At 38.8% G+C, this 17,498-nt stretch overlaps 1 pseudogene; it reads right to left on the bottom strand.

Moving 5' to 3' along the window:
- LOC112401528 (E3 ubiquitin-protein ligase Mdm2-like) overlaps positions 1-17,498 on the bottom strand; it is a 120,774-nt pseudogene that overhangs the window by 102,723 nt on the left and 553 nt on the right.

The raw sequence follows: 17,498 nt of genomic DNA, 5'->3' as shown, positions 1-17,498 counted from the left end.
GGCAGAGCACTAGTTTTCCCAATTTTAGCCCAATGATCATTTCACTGACCCTTGTTACCATCTAGAAACAGGTTTTTCATTACCTCTCATGAGAACAGTGTTTTGTAAAATTTAGTAACTTTGAACTCTTTTAAGTCAAAGCTTGCAAAATTGTAGATCTATAATGTAAGAGTTTTGTTTGACCTCCACACCATAGGCCCATGCAATGTTGAAAAATATAAATAATTGTCAATATTTAAACATCAGATGTTAAATAAAACCCAATATTTCCAGCTTTTCTTGCAAACAAACAAATAATGTATCCATCTATACTTGGACCGCATTCCTGAATGGAATGAAGGGTCTGTACTAAAGACTAAGCAGGAATTCTTCAGTTTTCCACAATCCTCTGAATTCCCTGCAGGGCCCTTAACAGAGAAGCGAACATTGGCCCCTTTTCGCCTCAGTTGACTTGTGTGCCTTCTCTCTGTAGGCAAGTCAGTTTGTGCCCCCTCCCCGCCATTAACTTATAACAAAGTCATTTCCTGATACTAGACACTGGAGCAGATGCTATATCACCTTTTTCTTTTCTTTTACTTTCTGCGATTCTTTGAGATCTTTGTAGATTCAAAATAGCAAAGGGAAAATCTGTTTGGTTGTTTTCAAGTTAGATGGAAAAAAAATGTCGTTACCTTTAGCCTGCTTGGCAGTGATTTGTATATGCTAACTACATTCAGTCACTCCTACGTGTAGATGTGATGTTGGCAGGCTAGTCTGGGGAAGAACAATGAAGTGGAAGGAGAGAGCGGAAAAATAAGGGGAAGGCTGCAGGTTGTTGTATGAAACTCAGGCTGATTCGGCAGAGGATCATCTGCCTCCAGGGCCTAGATTGAGGCCATTTGAGGACCATTGTTTGATGGAGAACTCCATACCCACCCTGTCATTAAGTTAATAGTAAAGTAGGCCTCCTTAGAGGAGTGGACTTATCACTTGTTTTCCCCACATAAATATAATTAAATATGAAAGGTGGTGATAGCAGTTGAACATCTGTCTTTAGCTTTCAGATTTTTCACAGTCTGTTGATTAGGTTATGCTTTATATTATTCCAGTGTCCACAGCTGTCAAGTGAAATGGGAGTGGGCCTGCCCAAGTCTGGGAGCCGAGGTCTGCTTCACGTTCCACGTGGTAATAGCCGGTGACAGCTTCTACTATGAACAAATTATTTTCCGTTGGTTGATGGGTCTCAGCTGTTCTAACTTGGGAAGTGATGAGTTTTGCTTTCACTGGGAAAGTAAGATCTGTTCAAATAGAGTTGCTGGCTTCTTTGGGTGTGAGTGTTTGATTTTTGTGTTTGTTTTTGTAGCTTTGTGTATATGCACATGCGGTGGTATTTGGGTCCTTTTTTGACAGCAGGTTCTAAACTTACTAGAGCATAATATCTGGAGTCTTCCAAGGTCTGTGCTGATATATGGGAGGGAGAGATCAACACGAGGGCAGAGGAGCATTTCAGACAATCTCACTCATACCAAGCTCTCTGAGATTGATTTCTCATCTTGACTCAAGAGTGTTTGTTCTCAGGCTGATATCTTTTCCTCCTGAGTGAGGTTAGCTCACACCAATATCCTTGGGTAATGCCAAACAGTAGAGTGCTAATTAAATGGTAGGATCTGGAAATACTGAGGGTCTTCTTTCAGAGGTGTCGAATCTATAGACAATTTTATAAGCTACAGGTGTGCACATAGCACAGAAATTGAATATGTTTAAAATGGAAAAGTCCTGAAGATTTTTCCCCAGTGCCTTCATGTTCCCTTCCCCTATTCTCCATATGAAAACATGGTTTTAGAAAAGGTTCTAAGCATACTTTGACTCACAGGTATAAATAATGAATGATTGCTTGGTTACCTGAACTTTAGCAGGAAACAATTAAAGGTATCTATCTCTGTCCAATACAACTTTCTGTGATGATGCAAATGTTCCAGATGAAATGTGGCTAGTGTGATCAAGGAACTTAATTTTTATCTCATTTATTTTATTTCATTGTCTTAATTTTAAACAGCCATGTGTGGCTAGTGCCTACCATATTGGAAGTGCAGAAATAGTTAATGATGACCTTTAAAGCTCTCAAGTATTTCAAATGAAGGGAGTATTTTTGAGGAGGGCTGAATTATCCTGGCATTACTGAAATGGCACCATTGCCACCTGAAAAAGTAGAACTGACCATTTCTAGTGTCCATTATCCTAGGCAATAATAAGACATTTAAAGAATGAATATATGATTGAACGCATAGTAATGATAACAAATGATACAGTTAACAGTATCAGCTAACATTTGTTTGAATCAGGCACTGTTAGAATCAGGATGCTTACGTCATCTATGCAACAATTCTGTGAGGCACACACCATTGCCATCCTTGTTTTGCAGTTAAGGAAACTGAAGTGTAGAAAAGACTGAAAAGTTAGTAAAGGAGTCTTGATTTCAACTCAGTTCTGTCTCTGAAGCCCACTTTCACAATTGCAGATACTATTATGACTATGAGTTTTAAAGCACAGTTTACTTTAGGGGCAATTAATGAAGCCCATATCTGAATGTAGTGCCTTAGATATCCAGGGTCCCTTTATTTTCCTCACTTGATGATGATACTTAAAATAATGTCTAGATGCAACTAGCATAGAGTAAATACTCCATAAAAAGCAGCTGCATCTTTTCACTATCATCGTAATTATATGACATTTCCATAAACTTTCATTGCATATGTGATATCAATCACAAGGGCCACTGAGTCACAGATGAATCTCATAAGTGATTCTGCCCTTAATGTCGCCAGTGACAAAAGTATCACAAAATTATAGTTCTGAGGATTTAAGGGGCCCAAAGAGACTAGCTAAAAACATTTTTTTCTAGAGACAAGAGCTATTACTGGATGTGATTCTATTCTCCCCTCAAAATCAGCAATGCTATTATGAATATCACAGAATTTTGGACTTTAAAAAATCTTGTACCTCATTGTCTAAGTAACTATTGCATGATGAAGTTAGATGGGGAGAGTGTGTCTGTAAATTACATTGAATTATTAACTGAAGAATGGATTGAATCTACTGTCAATCTACCGTTGTAACTATACTGAGTATAGTTATAACTTTCTTCCATTCATTCTCCTTGAAATGTATTTCCTGGTGTTCACACCCATGGGACCTGTCATCCACTGTGCCAGGCATTGAGATTGGTGGAAACTGATCCACTGATTATATTAACAGGGAAAAATAAATCTGCCACAAGGCACTTAGCTGTCTGCCATACAATCCAAAGTAAATTCAGTGAAACTGATTGATTTTAATTCTTCAGTATGTCTAATTGCTTCCACACTTGCGGACTCTCAACCACTGCGCCACCAGGGAAGCCCGCCAGTTAGTGTTTATAACATTAAATTCAGGTTAACCATTTGATTGCTAATCTTTGCATTACCCATAGACTCTGCAATTTTGGGACTCCTGAATTTGACTGTGACTTCTAAGTGGCCACATCAACAATTTTTTTCTGTTCCTTTGTGGCACATAGAATGATTAAGATGACACAGATGTCTTCAGTGGGCTTCTAGTTGATTAGCAATGCAACCAAATCTCTGAGAGGCTCAAGGCTGTGATTTCTGCAAAGAAGACTTGCAGGTGTGGTCTGCTCTGCACTGAGATAACAATAGGAAGCTACAACTAAAGATCATGAGGTCTGTAAGGCTGGGGAAGCCAGGCTGTTGATTGCAGAATGGTCATCAGGCAGGAGTATTTGTGAACAAAGGACCAGTATTGGAGGCTTAGCCTTGAGAAATGTCAAATATCTGAATGGGGTGAGAAAAACATTCCAAGCCCACATATCTGTTTGGGATGAAAAATAAAGATGAGACAGTGGGAAGGGATATATTTATGTCTTCCTCCGACAGAGAGCATGGCTTTGTCTCTGTAAACCCAGGCGCAGCGTCTGAGACTGGTTAAGTAGGACACTGGATACAGTTTATTTAGCACATTTTTTTCCCTTTGGTAAAAATATAAATCTCTCTTCACTCATTTCCTTCATTTACATCCACATTGATCTGTTAAGACAAGCAGTTGAAATGGGGATAATTTTCTAGCTGAGCGTGTGTCAGCATCGTGTAAAAGATAGAGTTGGTACACTTTACTCGCCCAGAGCTGTTGGGTATATTTCCTTTTAAGCAAACAGAAGCCATAAGAGAGGAGATGCTAATAAGTAATAAGGAAGGAAGGAAAGGAAGGAATAATAAACATTTAAAACAAACTAAAGCACATGCTGAGTCCGCAGCATTTCATCGAGCAGGGTAATGGGCCTTCCTCCTCCTCCTGTTACAGGTTATAAGGGAAGGAGAATCACATTGACTTGGTTCTTAAATTCTTTAAAAGGAAACCTGTTCGTCTGAGGCCATACCTTTTTTTTTTTAACATCTTTATTGGAGTATAATTGCTTTACAATGGTGTGTTAGTTTCTGCTTTATAACAAAGTGAATCAGTTATACATATACATATGTTCCCATATCTCTTCCCTCTTGCGTCTCCCTCCCTCCCACCCTCCCTATCCCACCCCTCTAGGTGGTCACAAAGAACCGAGCTGATCTCCCTGTGCTATGCGGCTGCTTCCCACTAGCTATCTGTTTTACGTTTGGTAGTGTATATATGTCCATGCCACTCTCTCCCTTTGTCCCAGCTTACCATTCCCCCTCCCCATATCCTCAAGTCCATTCTCTAGTAGGTCTGTGTCTTTATTAACGTCTTACCCCTAGGTTCTTCATGACATTTTTTTTTTTCTTAGATTCCATATATATGTGTTAGCATACGGTATTTGTCTTTCTCTTTCTGACTTACTTCACTCTGTATGACAGACTCTAGGTCCATCCACCTCACTACTGAGGCCATACCTTTGCCTGTTGTGAGTTTTTACAAACGAATTGCAATCAGAAATTAAATGAGGGCAGATAGGGGATGGTTATTAAATAAATTGAAATCAGAAAATAATGAGTGCAGGCCAGAGGTCAAGTTTTAAATAATGTGACCTTGAGGAGCCTGAAGATGGCAGATATTACAATCACAATGTATTTCTTTGAAGAGTCAGTGAAGTTGATAGAGAAATCAAGCTGCAAGGGCTGGTGCAGAAAACATTCTGTGATGAACACTCTCTGTTACAGGTCTTCATTGTGTTCAGGAAGCAGAATCTTATGCATGCACTCAGAGAAAGCATAAAAGATTCACACGAAGACCGTAACAGTCACACGAGCACTTTCTTTTATATACAGGTACATTTGTCTAAATGTGTGATTCCCCCCAAATAGTATCTTGCTCCTAGTACTCTTTTGTAGTATGCTTTTCTCATTTACCAGTATACTTTCCATGTAAAGATTGAAATTTAAATTCATATTCATTCCTCTTTAACAAGAAAAATGCTATTTGATTTGTAGATCATTAGTTAATTGCATTGATCTTGTGACATCTGATAGATCATCATTGGAACTAAAGGTACAATGACCCAAGATCATGGTTTAACGGGCATCAATATTACAGCTTTTGCTCCATTCTAATCCCAATTCTGCCCATACTCCTTACTATGACACTCAAAGTCTGTGATGAACAAATACAAACATTAACAATGTAGGTTGGAAGGAAGGGTTCAGGGTTTGTTGGGTCTGGAGCCTGAAATTTTTCTGTGTCATTGCCTACTTGCAGGGTCTGTTTCAGATTTATAGGCTTTTATTTGAAATTTTTATTGAGATAATTATAGATTAACATTCAGGTGTAAAAAAAGAATACAGAGAGGGCTTCCCTGGTGGTGCAGTGGTTGAGAGTCCGCCTGCCGATGCAGGTGACACGGGTTCCTGCACCGGTCCGGGAAGATCCCACGTGCCGCGGAGCGGCTGGGCCCGTGAGCCATGGCCGCTGAGCCTGTGCGTCCGGAGCCTGTGCTCCGCAACGGGAGAGGCCGCAACAGTGAGAGGCCCGCGTACCGCAAAAAAAAAAAATAATACAGAGAGATCCTTTGTACATTTTGCCTAGTTTCCCCCAAAAGTGACATTTTGCAAAACTAGTATATTATTATGACCAGGATATTGACATTAATACAATTCACTGATCTTACTCAGATCTCCTAAGTTTTACTTTTACTGGTGTGTTTTGTAAGTAGGCACAATCATATTTTTCACTAATGAATATTTAGTAAAATATTCTTACTATTTGTACACATTTTCTAAGTTGCAATATTCAATGCATTTTATGCTTTTTGGTGTCGTATACGGTTTAGGGATTTTATTTAGCTCTTTTCTACGTGTTTAGACTTTTTTTTTAATGCCCTTTTCCTTGGATTTGAAAGACTTACTTGTTCATATACTATGATTTTATAGATAATCATTCCTCTGAATTTTCCAGCATATGGCACTAATGCATCTGCTTTTTCTTGGCCTGATACCACATATTTTAGTTATTACAGCTTTAAAATATATTTTACTCTCTGGTAGAGAAAATCTATTCTCATCACTCTTTACTTAAAATAAAAACTTATTTGCAATTCTTAGACATTTATTATTCCATATAAATCATTCATATAATTTGACTTATGTTTTCATTTCTTAAGGAAATTATGCCAGGATAAGATTGGTTTGCATTAGGTCTGCAAATTAATACTTAGAGATCTTTTTACAAATTTTACAATATTCTTGCCATTTAACTTAGGGCTATATCTTTATTTTATTCAAGTCTTTTTCATGGACCTCAGCAAATTTGCTCAGTTTTTCCATACATATTTCCTGAGAGCCTTGGGGAAGTTACCCTAGATTTTCATTTGAAATATCAAAAATGGGTCTTCTCCACAGTCTTTAGTATATTCTGCCTCTTATGACTTCTTAGTGGCAGAGTGGAAACAACTGTTACAATGTTACCAGTGAGTGAAAAGAATGATGAATAGCATGACTGGTTCTCTCTGATGGAAACTAAGGGCCTTCTTTGGACTGAGACCCAAGGGTATTACTCAATGGGAATAGGATCAATTCCTGAGTAGACTAAATGATCTCAGAAAAGATTGCAAGTCCACAGCTTCCGAGATAGGTTATACATCTCCCTAGTTGTGTTCTCTCTGCAATCCCCTTTTCCCCAAATCCATCTGTGCCCTCAGGATACAGAAAAGATAGTAACTATACTATCTCGTCTTCAAATGGCAGCCCAGAGAGGTAGGCAAATGACTCTCACATGAGGTGGGAAAGACTCAAAGACAATTCAAGTCATATCAAACCATATCAGTGCAAACAGAGGATTTGGGAAAAGCTTACTTGGAATAAAAACAGCATTTCCCCACTGCCTTTGCTACTCTGTTGTGATCATATAACTAAGTTTTGGCCAACAGGATGTAAGCAAGAAAAGTATGTTCGATTTTTAAGAAGTATTATCAAAGGAACACAGTTTGCTCATTTCCCAGCATTTCTCCTTATGGTGCCTGGAATAGTAACACAGTGGCTTCCTCCAGATATCTTGAATCTGAGTGGAGAATAAACTATTATCTTGTTAACTTACTGTTATTTGGGGGTTTGCTGATAATTGCAGCTGAACTTGATTTTAACAAATACAGCATGTGCCTTTTACAGAAGAATTCATACAGAGCAGCTACCATCACAACATATCCTCATTAAATTATTGAACTTCATGAATGAATAAAGACATTTTCAGTCATCTAGTCAGAAGAAAACAACTCTTTCAAAATGAAAAAAAAAAAAAAAATCAGGCTCACTTTCTAATTCTCAACAGCCATAGTGAATTTTTACAAAAGGTCTACAAGTTTCAGGAGAGCCAAGACCAGGGCCAGGGCCAGGGCTCCTACAAATGTTTTCCTTGAGTGAATTAATTCAATTCAGGGATTGAAGAATGAACCTTGAGTCCAAACCATGTCCCCAATGTAATTTTACCAAAATAGCCACAGTATTCTGCTTCATCTGTATTCTTGAATTAAGTTCTCAATGTGGTTCAGAAACAAGAGGCAGCTTCTTATGATTAATCTCTACTTCCTTAAATCACATCATTATCTGTAGTTTCTGCCTGTGTAGGTGAAGGACATTTTACCAACTCACTATAATTTAAAACTTTGATAGCCTTTCTGAGTGATTTAAGCATGTCTCTTTCTTTTTTAATTTTTTAAATCTTTTAATCTTAAATTTTTAATCTTTTTTAATCTTTATTGGAGTATAATTGCTTTACAGCGGTGTGTTAGTTTCTGCTTCATAACAAAGTGAATCAGTTACACATATACCTATATCCTCATATCTCCTCCCTCTTGCGTCTCCCTCCCACCCTCCCTATCCCACCCCTCTAGGTGGTCAGAAAGCACCGAGGTGATCTCCCTGTGCTATGGGGCTGCTTCCCACTAGCTATCTATTTTACATTTGGTAGTGTATATGTGTCCATGCCACTCTCTCACATCGTCCCAGCTTACTCTTCCCCTTCTCCGTGTCCTCAAGTCCATTCTCTACGTCTGTATCTTTATTCCTGTCCTGCCCCTAGGTTCTTCAGAACAATTTTTTTTTTTTTTTTAGATTCCATATATATGTGTTAGCATATGATATTTGTTTTTCTCTTTCTGACTTACTTCACTCTGTATGACAGATTCTAGGTCCATCCACCTCACTACAAATAACTCAATTTCATTTCTTTTTATGGCTGAGTAATATTCCAGTGTCTCATATAGAGTATATGAGGTTTTGATTTGTGGTCCAGCTGATACTGATTCTTTCAGTTGGTGGTTTTAGCCAATCTACACATGCATGCATATGACAGATAGGTTTGGCTTTAGATTTTTCATGATATTTTTCTGTGCTTTTTAGATCTTTATATGGTGACTTTCCTTGCTATGTTTTACATATGAGTTCTGATAATTTTGAAGGGTTGTGTATTTTCTTCTGGTGGTTTCATAAAGGTAACTTTAACTTTATGTAATTAACCATTAGGTTTTTTGAAAAGTAGTATCTATTTAGCAATGAAAAAATTTGTAATACTTAGTTTTTATGTTTCTTGTTCTCTTAACAACCTATTTTTCATTGACCTTAGCTTACAAGAGATGAAGAAATTATTCTATTTCCCAATATTTGTTTAGTTATAGCATTCCTACTCTCTCAGTATTTATAAATACTCTGTTCTTGAAACATAAGCCCAATATTTGTTCCACCTCAGTTGTTCAATTAAATGACTTCAACGCTAACTATCACTACAATAGCAATCATATTATAATATATAAATGTATCAAATCAACAACTTGCACACATTAAATTTAAACAACATATGTCAAATATAATATTATATTTGTATACACATATTTATTTATATATTGTTATATAAATATTATAATGTATAATTTTAATTTTTTTAAAAGGACCAGGAAGAATTGTCTTTAAAGTTGTTTTAGGGTACTTGTGCTCAGTTCCCTAACAGAGAAAAGTATTAAAATAGCAATTTTAATAACCACTGTAATAGAACTAATATATAATTTTAAAACTTCCCACATTACTGTTGTGTCCAGTTTGTGAATAAGTGAGTATGTCAAGGAGGAGAGATGTTCATTACTAACATGCAGAATTCCAATAGAGAAACAACATAAAATGGTAGTTAAATGAATGGGCTTTGAGGTCAGACTGCCCGCTTTGAAGCCTAACTTTAGCACTTACTATGTGAGAAAAGTACTAATATTTCCTATAAAATGGAGCTTAAAAATGAGACCACAAGTTAAGTGAGGATTATAAGAAAAAAATAAATAAAGCATATAGAAGAGTGTCATCACACACTATGTACTCTGTAAAGGCTGCCATAATGGTATTATCCATCTTCTTAATGTTTGCTAACCTGCTAGATGAAAAATGGTAGCTAGTTGTTTGAATTTGCACCTTCCAGATCAATAATGAAATGCAGATCTTTAAAAAAAGGTTTATTAGTCATTTGTATGCTTTCTAGGAGTTTTTTGTTATTATTCTTTGCCCATTTTTCTCTTTAGTTATTTGTCTTTTTTGAATGAATTGGCTGGAGGTCTTTTGACATTAGACACAGTAACCTTTTCTGTGTATTATATATATTTTTGTACACTTTACTCTCAGCCTCACTTACACTTTTAAAATGTTTTTATTAAAGTGATATACATTCAGGAAAAGGTACAGTTTGATACACTTTCATAATCTGAACACATCTACGTAGCTAGCACTTAAATTGTAAAAAAAAAAAAAAAAAAAAAAGAGGGAGAATAATCCAGCAGCACAGAAGCTCTCTTCCTGGTCCATCCTAGTCTCTACCACATCCAATAGTATAACCACTATCCTGATTGCTGACAAAATAAATCAATGTGTTTTCATGTTTTTGTGCTTCGAGTAATGGAATTGTAGGGAATTGTACTCTTTTGTGTATGGCTTCCGTCATCTGCAATTTAATATTAAGTATGACACCTTTCATTTTAGAATAGTTTTGTTTTTTGATGTTTTAAATAATTTAATCCCTCAACTCAGCTAAGTGAATAAAGAAACTACTTTTACATATGGCTGTAGAAAAGGATGGACTGGTAAATATCTTAGCATAATATTAATACTTTTTAGTAATTTCATCTCCTAAACTGTTTTTCATAAAAGAGAATGAAGGCCTTTTAATCATTCAAATTATAATTGTCTATAATATCTCATCTAATCTCCATCATATAGTTTAAAAAGTTTTCTATAATTTAGTTCATCTGACCTTTGCAACCATATTATGTCTTACTCTCTGAAGCAGTTTCTGAAGGCAGGTCTGTCATTATCTTCCAAACCTAAGTCTCTTTGCATCTTTCCTTCTCTGAGAATTGCCTTCTTGGTGCCCCTTTGCTATTCAAATCTATATTATCCCCGATACCTAACTCTACAGCCACTATGTCTTCAGACCCATGTGTATTTATTGAGTAACTCCTGTGCTTCACATAATATCTAAGTTCTGAGGGTAAAAAAAAACAAAAAAACAAAACGTACCGGGAAGTCTTTGTTATTAATGTGATCATAACCAAGTAGGAGAAACATTTTTTAAATGCATAATTACAATAAAGTAAGTTTGGAAATATGGTGGACAGGTTATAAAATTTGTATAAAGAAAAGAGTGATTCACTTTGCATATATCAAACTCATTGAAATTATGAAATGAGAGCTTGACAGTCAGAGTGATATATGATGATTGTTGGGAACCATGACTCTGAATCCCCAGGTGGGGGGTGGAGGGGAAGGAATTTAAGAAGAAGGAACAGATTGTGCAAAACCACAGAGAATTGAAATGTTCTAGCAGGTTCGGGTAGAAGTCACAATATTGTAATGTATAAGGCAGAAATCGGTCCCCATTCGAAAAAGAATCCACCAAGCACTGAGACGGATTTGACAAAGAGGCATTAAAAGTGTAAGGCTGAGGAGGCAGGTTGGGGCCATTTCATGAAGGACACATCACACAGTGTCCATGGAAAATAGATTGGATTTTCTTCTGTTGTTGGCAAGGTGCCTAAAGAATTTGAAAGATGATTCTGCCCTCTAGGTGTGAAGTGACAGTGACCAGGGGACTAGTGGTGCCACCAACTGAGTGAGGTGATGCACCCGAACTCCTCTCTCACTAGAACTGTCAGTTACCTCGCTACCTGCCACCTCTCTAGGTGGACGAGGCCTGGGTGGATGCTGTGATCTCTCCATTTGCATACCTGGGTGACTGGGGATTTTGAAGAGGACACCATCCTCGTGCCTGTGGGTGACACAGTAAAAACATGTCCATCCACTGTTGTAAGAGTCTCAGCATCGCTCAGCAATCATTTGGGGTTTTCTTCCTAGGTAGGATTGCTCTGATTCTTCTCAATTACTATTTTAAAATTTGATAGTCTCTTAAACCTGTTATCCAAGTACATACATTTATTTATTTATTTATTTATTTATTTGTTTGTTTGTTTGTTTGTTTGTTTGTTTGTTTGTTTGCGGTACGCGGGCCTCTCACTGTTGTGGCCTCTCCCGTTGCGGAGCACAGGCTCTGGATGCGCAGGCTCAGCGGCCATGGCTCATGGGCCCATCCGCTCCGCGGCATGTGGGATCTTCCCGGACCAGGGCACGAACCCATGTCCCCTGCACCGGCAGGCGGACTCTCAACCACTGCGCCACCAGGGAAGCCCCCAAGTACATACTTTTATCCTCAGCGGACAAATTTGCCTTTTAGTTCTTGAAGAATATTGGAGAGGCCATGAATAATTTCTCTAAATTCTTCCTCTCTCCCACCAAGATAAAAAGTGTTATTTATTTATAACTGTCTTTACCTCCTGCCCCCAGGGGTCAGAGACAAGATGTCCTGTCTCCTTTAGGAGAAAATCCTATCCACTTTTACCTGTAACCCCAGATCCCCATACTTTCCCCTCACTCACTCATGTTCTCTCAGAATTTCAATTTCTTATCTCCATTTTACTCACTTTAGCTTATATTATTTGAGACCATATTCTAAAATCAAGCCTAGCAGCACCAGGGAGGGTTGCTTTGCTAGATTAGCATTTTACCTTATGCAGGGAGGAAGCAGTGAGCTGTTTTCCTCAGTTGAAGAGACTTTTTTCCATTTTTCCTCTGCTCCCAGTACTGTTGGATACCAACACAGAAAAAAAGCATCGCTCTTCAATTCACATGGCACGAATGTTAAAAATTCCCTGTGAGTGAGGACCACCACATGCTGCTACATTTATAAACATCTGATTAATTTCCATAAGTTATCCATTAATTTCCCTGTCACTGTGTCACAGCTAGATCTTGACTTCCAACCCTGCCACTTGGAGCCTGAGGGTGCAGATGACATAACATTAAGTAACCCTATTCATTTACCTCAGTTGACCCTTTTCTTTCTTTTTTTTTGGCTGTGCTGTGTGGCTTGTGGGGATCTCAGTTCCCCCACCAGGGGTTGAACCCATGCCCTCTCAGCAGTGACAGCACCGAGTCCTAACCGCTGGACCACCAGGCAATTCCCTCAATTGACTGTTTTATTTCTCAATCTGAAACCTGCTTGCACTTTGTTTATTCCTGATTTCAAGGGCTAATGAATATTTCTCAGTTTTCGTATGTTTTTGGTGAATTAATCCAAATACGTTTCCCAGAAACCTACTTCATTCTGTGTACTATTCTAGATTCTGAAAATATAAATATGAATAAGAGAGACAATGTTCCTGCACTTGTGGGGCTTTCATTTCAGAGAGTGGGGAAGGAGTGAATAGCATGGAAACAGGCAATACACAATTTAAAAAAAAATACATAGTTTTTTTTTAACATCTTTATTGGAGTATAATTGCTTTACAATGGTGTGTTAGTTTCTGCTTTATAACAAAGTGAATCAGTTATACATATACATATGTTCCCATATCTCTTCCCTCTGGTGTCTCCCTCCCACCCTCCCTATCCCACCCCTCTAGGTGGTCACAAAGCACCAAGCTGATCTCCCTGTGCTATGTGGCTGCTTCATAGATTTTTTTAAAGGCGCTAGGGCTAGGTGGGGGTAGCTAAAATCATTTTGTCTTTGCTGTTTCATTCTGCCTGAACAGTGTTTTCACACCTCTGTGCTTCCAGTCTTTTCATCTCTGTAGGTATGGTCTGTGGACCTCAGCACAGCTCATCTGTATAGCCAAGGTTGTGTAGAACAATGTGATCATCTTCGACTTTGAGAAACTCTTCCCTAAGATCACCCAGATTGTGTGCTACTTCAAGGGTTGTGTTTTGTTTTCACATCCATGTGTCAATCTAGGTTTCAGAGTATTGACATCCTATTTCATTTCATTAAGCTAAGTTGGGATAAAAGCCCTCTTACGTATGGGTACCTCCCCACCCATTCTTGGCATGGACCTTTGGTTTCTCAGCCATGCCAAGCGTTTGTAGGAGGGCCCATACCTGTGGGCCCTAGCGTCACATCTCGGTGTCAAACGAGGTCTAGTGATAGATGAAGCAAAGGAGCGTCTTTAAGAAAACACACCTTTTGAGGAGAAAGGACTTCACACTGGAAGAATGCAGTATCTATATCACTCACATGGTTAATTTGGCAAATTCAAAAATCAGTTGAATCAACTATGCACCAAGATGAGGATCAAATCTCTGGCTTGTTCAACCACATTTTGCCTTCCTACCATCTGTGTTTCTGCCTCCTGTGTTTCTGTCAATGGGAAAGATTTGAATGGTTTCAGAAAGCTATTTTTTTCATCTCTTATTTCGCTAATAGTGAATAAAAGCCCTTGGCAAAGAAATCGAGATGGTACCAGTATGCTCAGATGTAGGTGTACGGCCTTCTTTTATCACCTCTGGCTCCGACATGAGCCAGGTCCACGTAGCGGAAGAAGAAAACCCTTCAGCAGAGATAACATGCGGACCCTGAGAGATGACAACCCCAAACCAGACATTATAAAGCATTTTCTGGACATTTCTCTCTGGGCTTTAATGAGCCACTGCTGAGACAGGTTTTACATTTCCACCTGAGACTCACAATAGGCCTGTAGTGGTCGGCAAAAGATTAATAAGACACAAAATGAGAATATTGAGTGTTTAGCTAAAGTCCCGTAGTCAGGCTTATGTGCAGGAATAGGTGGAAATAAAAAGTGTATTGTAGGCTTGTAGCAGAGACATATTTCACAAACATCAGTTCCTCCCTGGGCTTTTCTCAGAACACATGGTTGACCTAAGGCAAACATCTCTGGAGGTATTGACACAAAGCAGGCACTGAAGGAGTAGAATTTCTTCTCCCCCACTCAGTACTTACATCGCCCGCTACTGTCTGATGTCCACACCTCTTTATACCTGTGACAGTTCACTTTTTGTGTCAACCTGACTAGACCACGGGGTGTCCAGACATCTGGTTAAGCGTCATCCTGGGTACGGCTGTGAGGGGGTTTCTAGATGAGATAAATTTGTGAATCTGAAGAGTAGGTAGAGCAGATTGCCCTCTCTAATGTGGGTGGGTCTCATCACGTGAGTTGAAACAAGCCCCGAATAGAACAGAAAAGTTGACCCTCCCACGAGTAAGAGGAAATGCTCCTGACTACTGCCTTGAATGGGACATCAGTTCTTTCCTGCCTTTGGACTCAAACTGAAACATCGGCTCTTTCCAGGTTTCCAGCAAGCTGCTTGCAGGTCTTAGAACTTATCAGCCTCCATAATCATGTGAGCCACTTTCTTCTACAAAATATTATCTACCTATCATCTATCTATTTATCCATCTACATATCTATTAACTATCATCTATCTATCTACCTACCATCCATCTTCTCTCTCTCTCTCCTGTTGGTTCTGTTTCTCAGGAGCCCTGACTAACACAGCACCCAAGAAGCTCTGTCTGAGGGCTGGTCTGCGTATTTTGAAGAAGAGGACAGTGGGTATGAGGGGACAGGCACGTTTCTCAGCTTTCATAAGGCTCTCTCCTTCCTCTGCTTCTTCCTTAGTTCTCCTCTGCCCTGACAAAGGGATATCTCCGTTAACTCATTATAAAGCCAGAATTTTTTATGTAGACATCAAGACTCTATAACCGGATTCCTGCTAGCTCCCCAAATGCCTAACATCACGCACAGAATAATGGCAAGTGTATCCAGAAATAATCCCATAGCAGATTTCTGTACAGACCCAGAAGCCCTCATTCTTTTCATCCAAGAAGGAGAGTAAAACCCAAACATTTCAACAAACCAACAGTAATATGATGTAGTATGACTCAGTAAATATTGGAAAGGGGAGGAAGGAAGGTGGGAAAGCTGGAAGGCAGAAAGGGAGGGAGAGAGGAAGAGTGCCTTGCTTTATACAAGCCAATATTTCAGTGAAGTAATGTCACTAAGATAGTAAGAAATAGGACCTTACCTTCGGGAGTTAAGAAGCCAGTGAAGGATGGGAACTTGTGCACAATTAACTCCAGCAGAAAGTAACAGTCTTAAGGAACTCTCACAGCCAATGTGTTTGCCTGTGTATCTAGACCATTCCTAGTTTCCACCAAGTGAAACATTCCAAACTTTTCAGCAACGTTCTTCCCTAATGCAAGTAGATGTTTGACTCTAACTCAAATAGCTTTCGTGCTGTGTATTATTTCCGGTGATAAAGCCAACAATTCTGGAAAGCAGCACTGCATTCCAGGTTTGCTAAAAAGACGTGTAGGAAGAAGATAGAATATTAAAGAAACAGTGCTTAGATTGTGCTCCCCTTGGCTCTATATGTTTAGACATGATGATGAAAACCTAACACAAGTACTGGTATCTCAGGAGCTTAGAGAGAATTCAGAATGTGTCTCCCAGCATATCCCAGTGAGGACCACCAGAATCCAATATCAATTATTCCCATAAACAAGGATCTATGTCATTAAAATAATTTACATTTATTAATAAAAGTCACTTGTGGATAGACATTTTTTCCCAGCAGCGTTCCTCTTTCCTAGTATGTCTAAGTTTAATATCAAATTATAATGTCTCAAGCCCTAGAGTAAGTACTTCACCAATTATTTTTAAATTTTATTTATTTATTTTTGGCTGCATTGGGTCTTCGTTGCTGCGTGCGGGCTTTCTCTAGTTGCAGCGAGCGGGGGCTACTCTTCATTGCGGTGCACGGGCTTCAGTAGTTGTGGCACGCGGGCTCAGTAGTTGTGGCTCACAGGCTCTAGAGTGCAGCTTTAGTAGCTGTGGTGCACGGGCTTAGTTGTTCTGTGGCATGTGGGATCTCCCCGGACCAGGGCTTGAACCTGTGTCCCCTGCATTGGCAGGCAGATTCTGAACCATTGCACCACCAGGGAAGCCCCACCAATTGTTTTTTATTCAGGTTCCACAATAAAATGGTAAGATGAATAATATCCTATTTTACAGATGAGAAAAAAATGAGGCTTAGGGTTTTAAAATGAACTACCCAAGGTCACCCAACTGGCAGTCAGAAGAACTAGAATTTTGTGTCAGATCTGCTGGACTCTGGGGTATGGTTCTTGATATCACACTATGGATCCTGAAGTCTTACTCATGCAGCAATGGTCATCTAAGGAAAGGGTGAGGTGGTAGACAAATCAAGATGAAATAAAGTTCAGCTCGCTTTTCATTCAATCATTAATTCTTTTATTTGTCCATTCATCATGTATATTTAGCTTCACTTTGTAATGAGCAGTTGGTCACAGACACATATATTAATCATAGTTCATGACTTCAAATAACTCAGAAATGCATCCTTTCAATCACTGGCATTTTGCTTTTACAGTTCTCTCTCCTTCCCTTCCTCAATTTCTTTATGGCTATTCCTGTTCTTTGCTCCCTGGACTGGACCACTTGCCTCCCTTATCCGCTAATGATTAACCTCCAGCTGGAGTTCAAGCCTCATCTCCTCCGGAAACCCTGTGCTGAGCACACCTGTCCTCCTCAGATACTTAACATGTGATGCAGTCCAGTGATTAACTGTTCCCGAAATATTCTGTTTGTTTGATTTTTCCAAATGGTATGGACAACAAGATCTGTGGATAAAACATTTTTCTCTGTTATTAAAAACAATACT

The sequence above is a fragment of the Neophocaena asiaeorientalis genome, unplaced genomic scaffold, assembly GCF_003031525.2.
Source record: "Neophocaena asiaeorientalis asiaeorientalis breed wild unplaced genomic scaffold, Neophocaena_asiaeorientalis_V1.1 scaffold84, whole genome shotgun sequence".
Taxonomy (NCBI): Eukaryota; Metazoa; Chordata; class Mammalia; order Artiodactyla; family Phocoenidae; genus Neophocaena; species Neophocaena asiaeorientalis.
The sequence above is the reverse complement of the archived record's forward strand: the minus strand, read 5'-3'. Positions and strand labels throughout refer to the sequence as shown.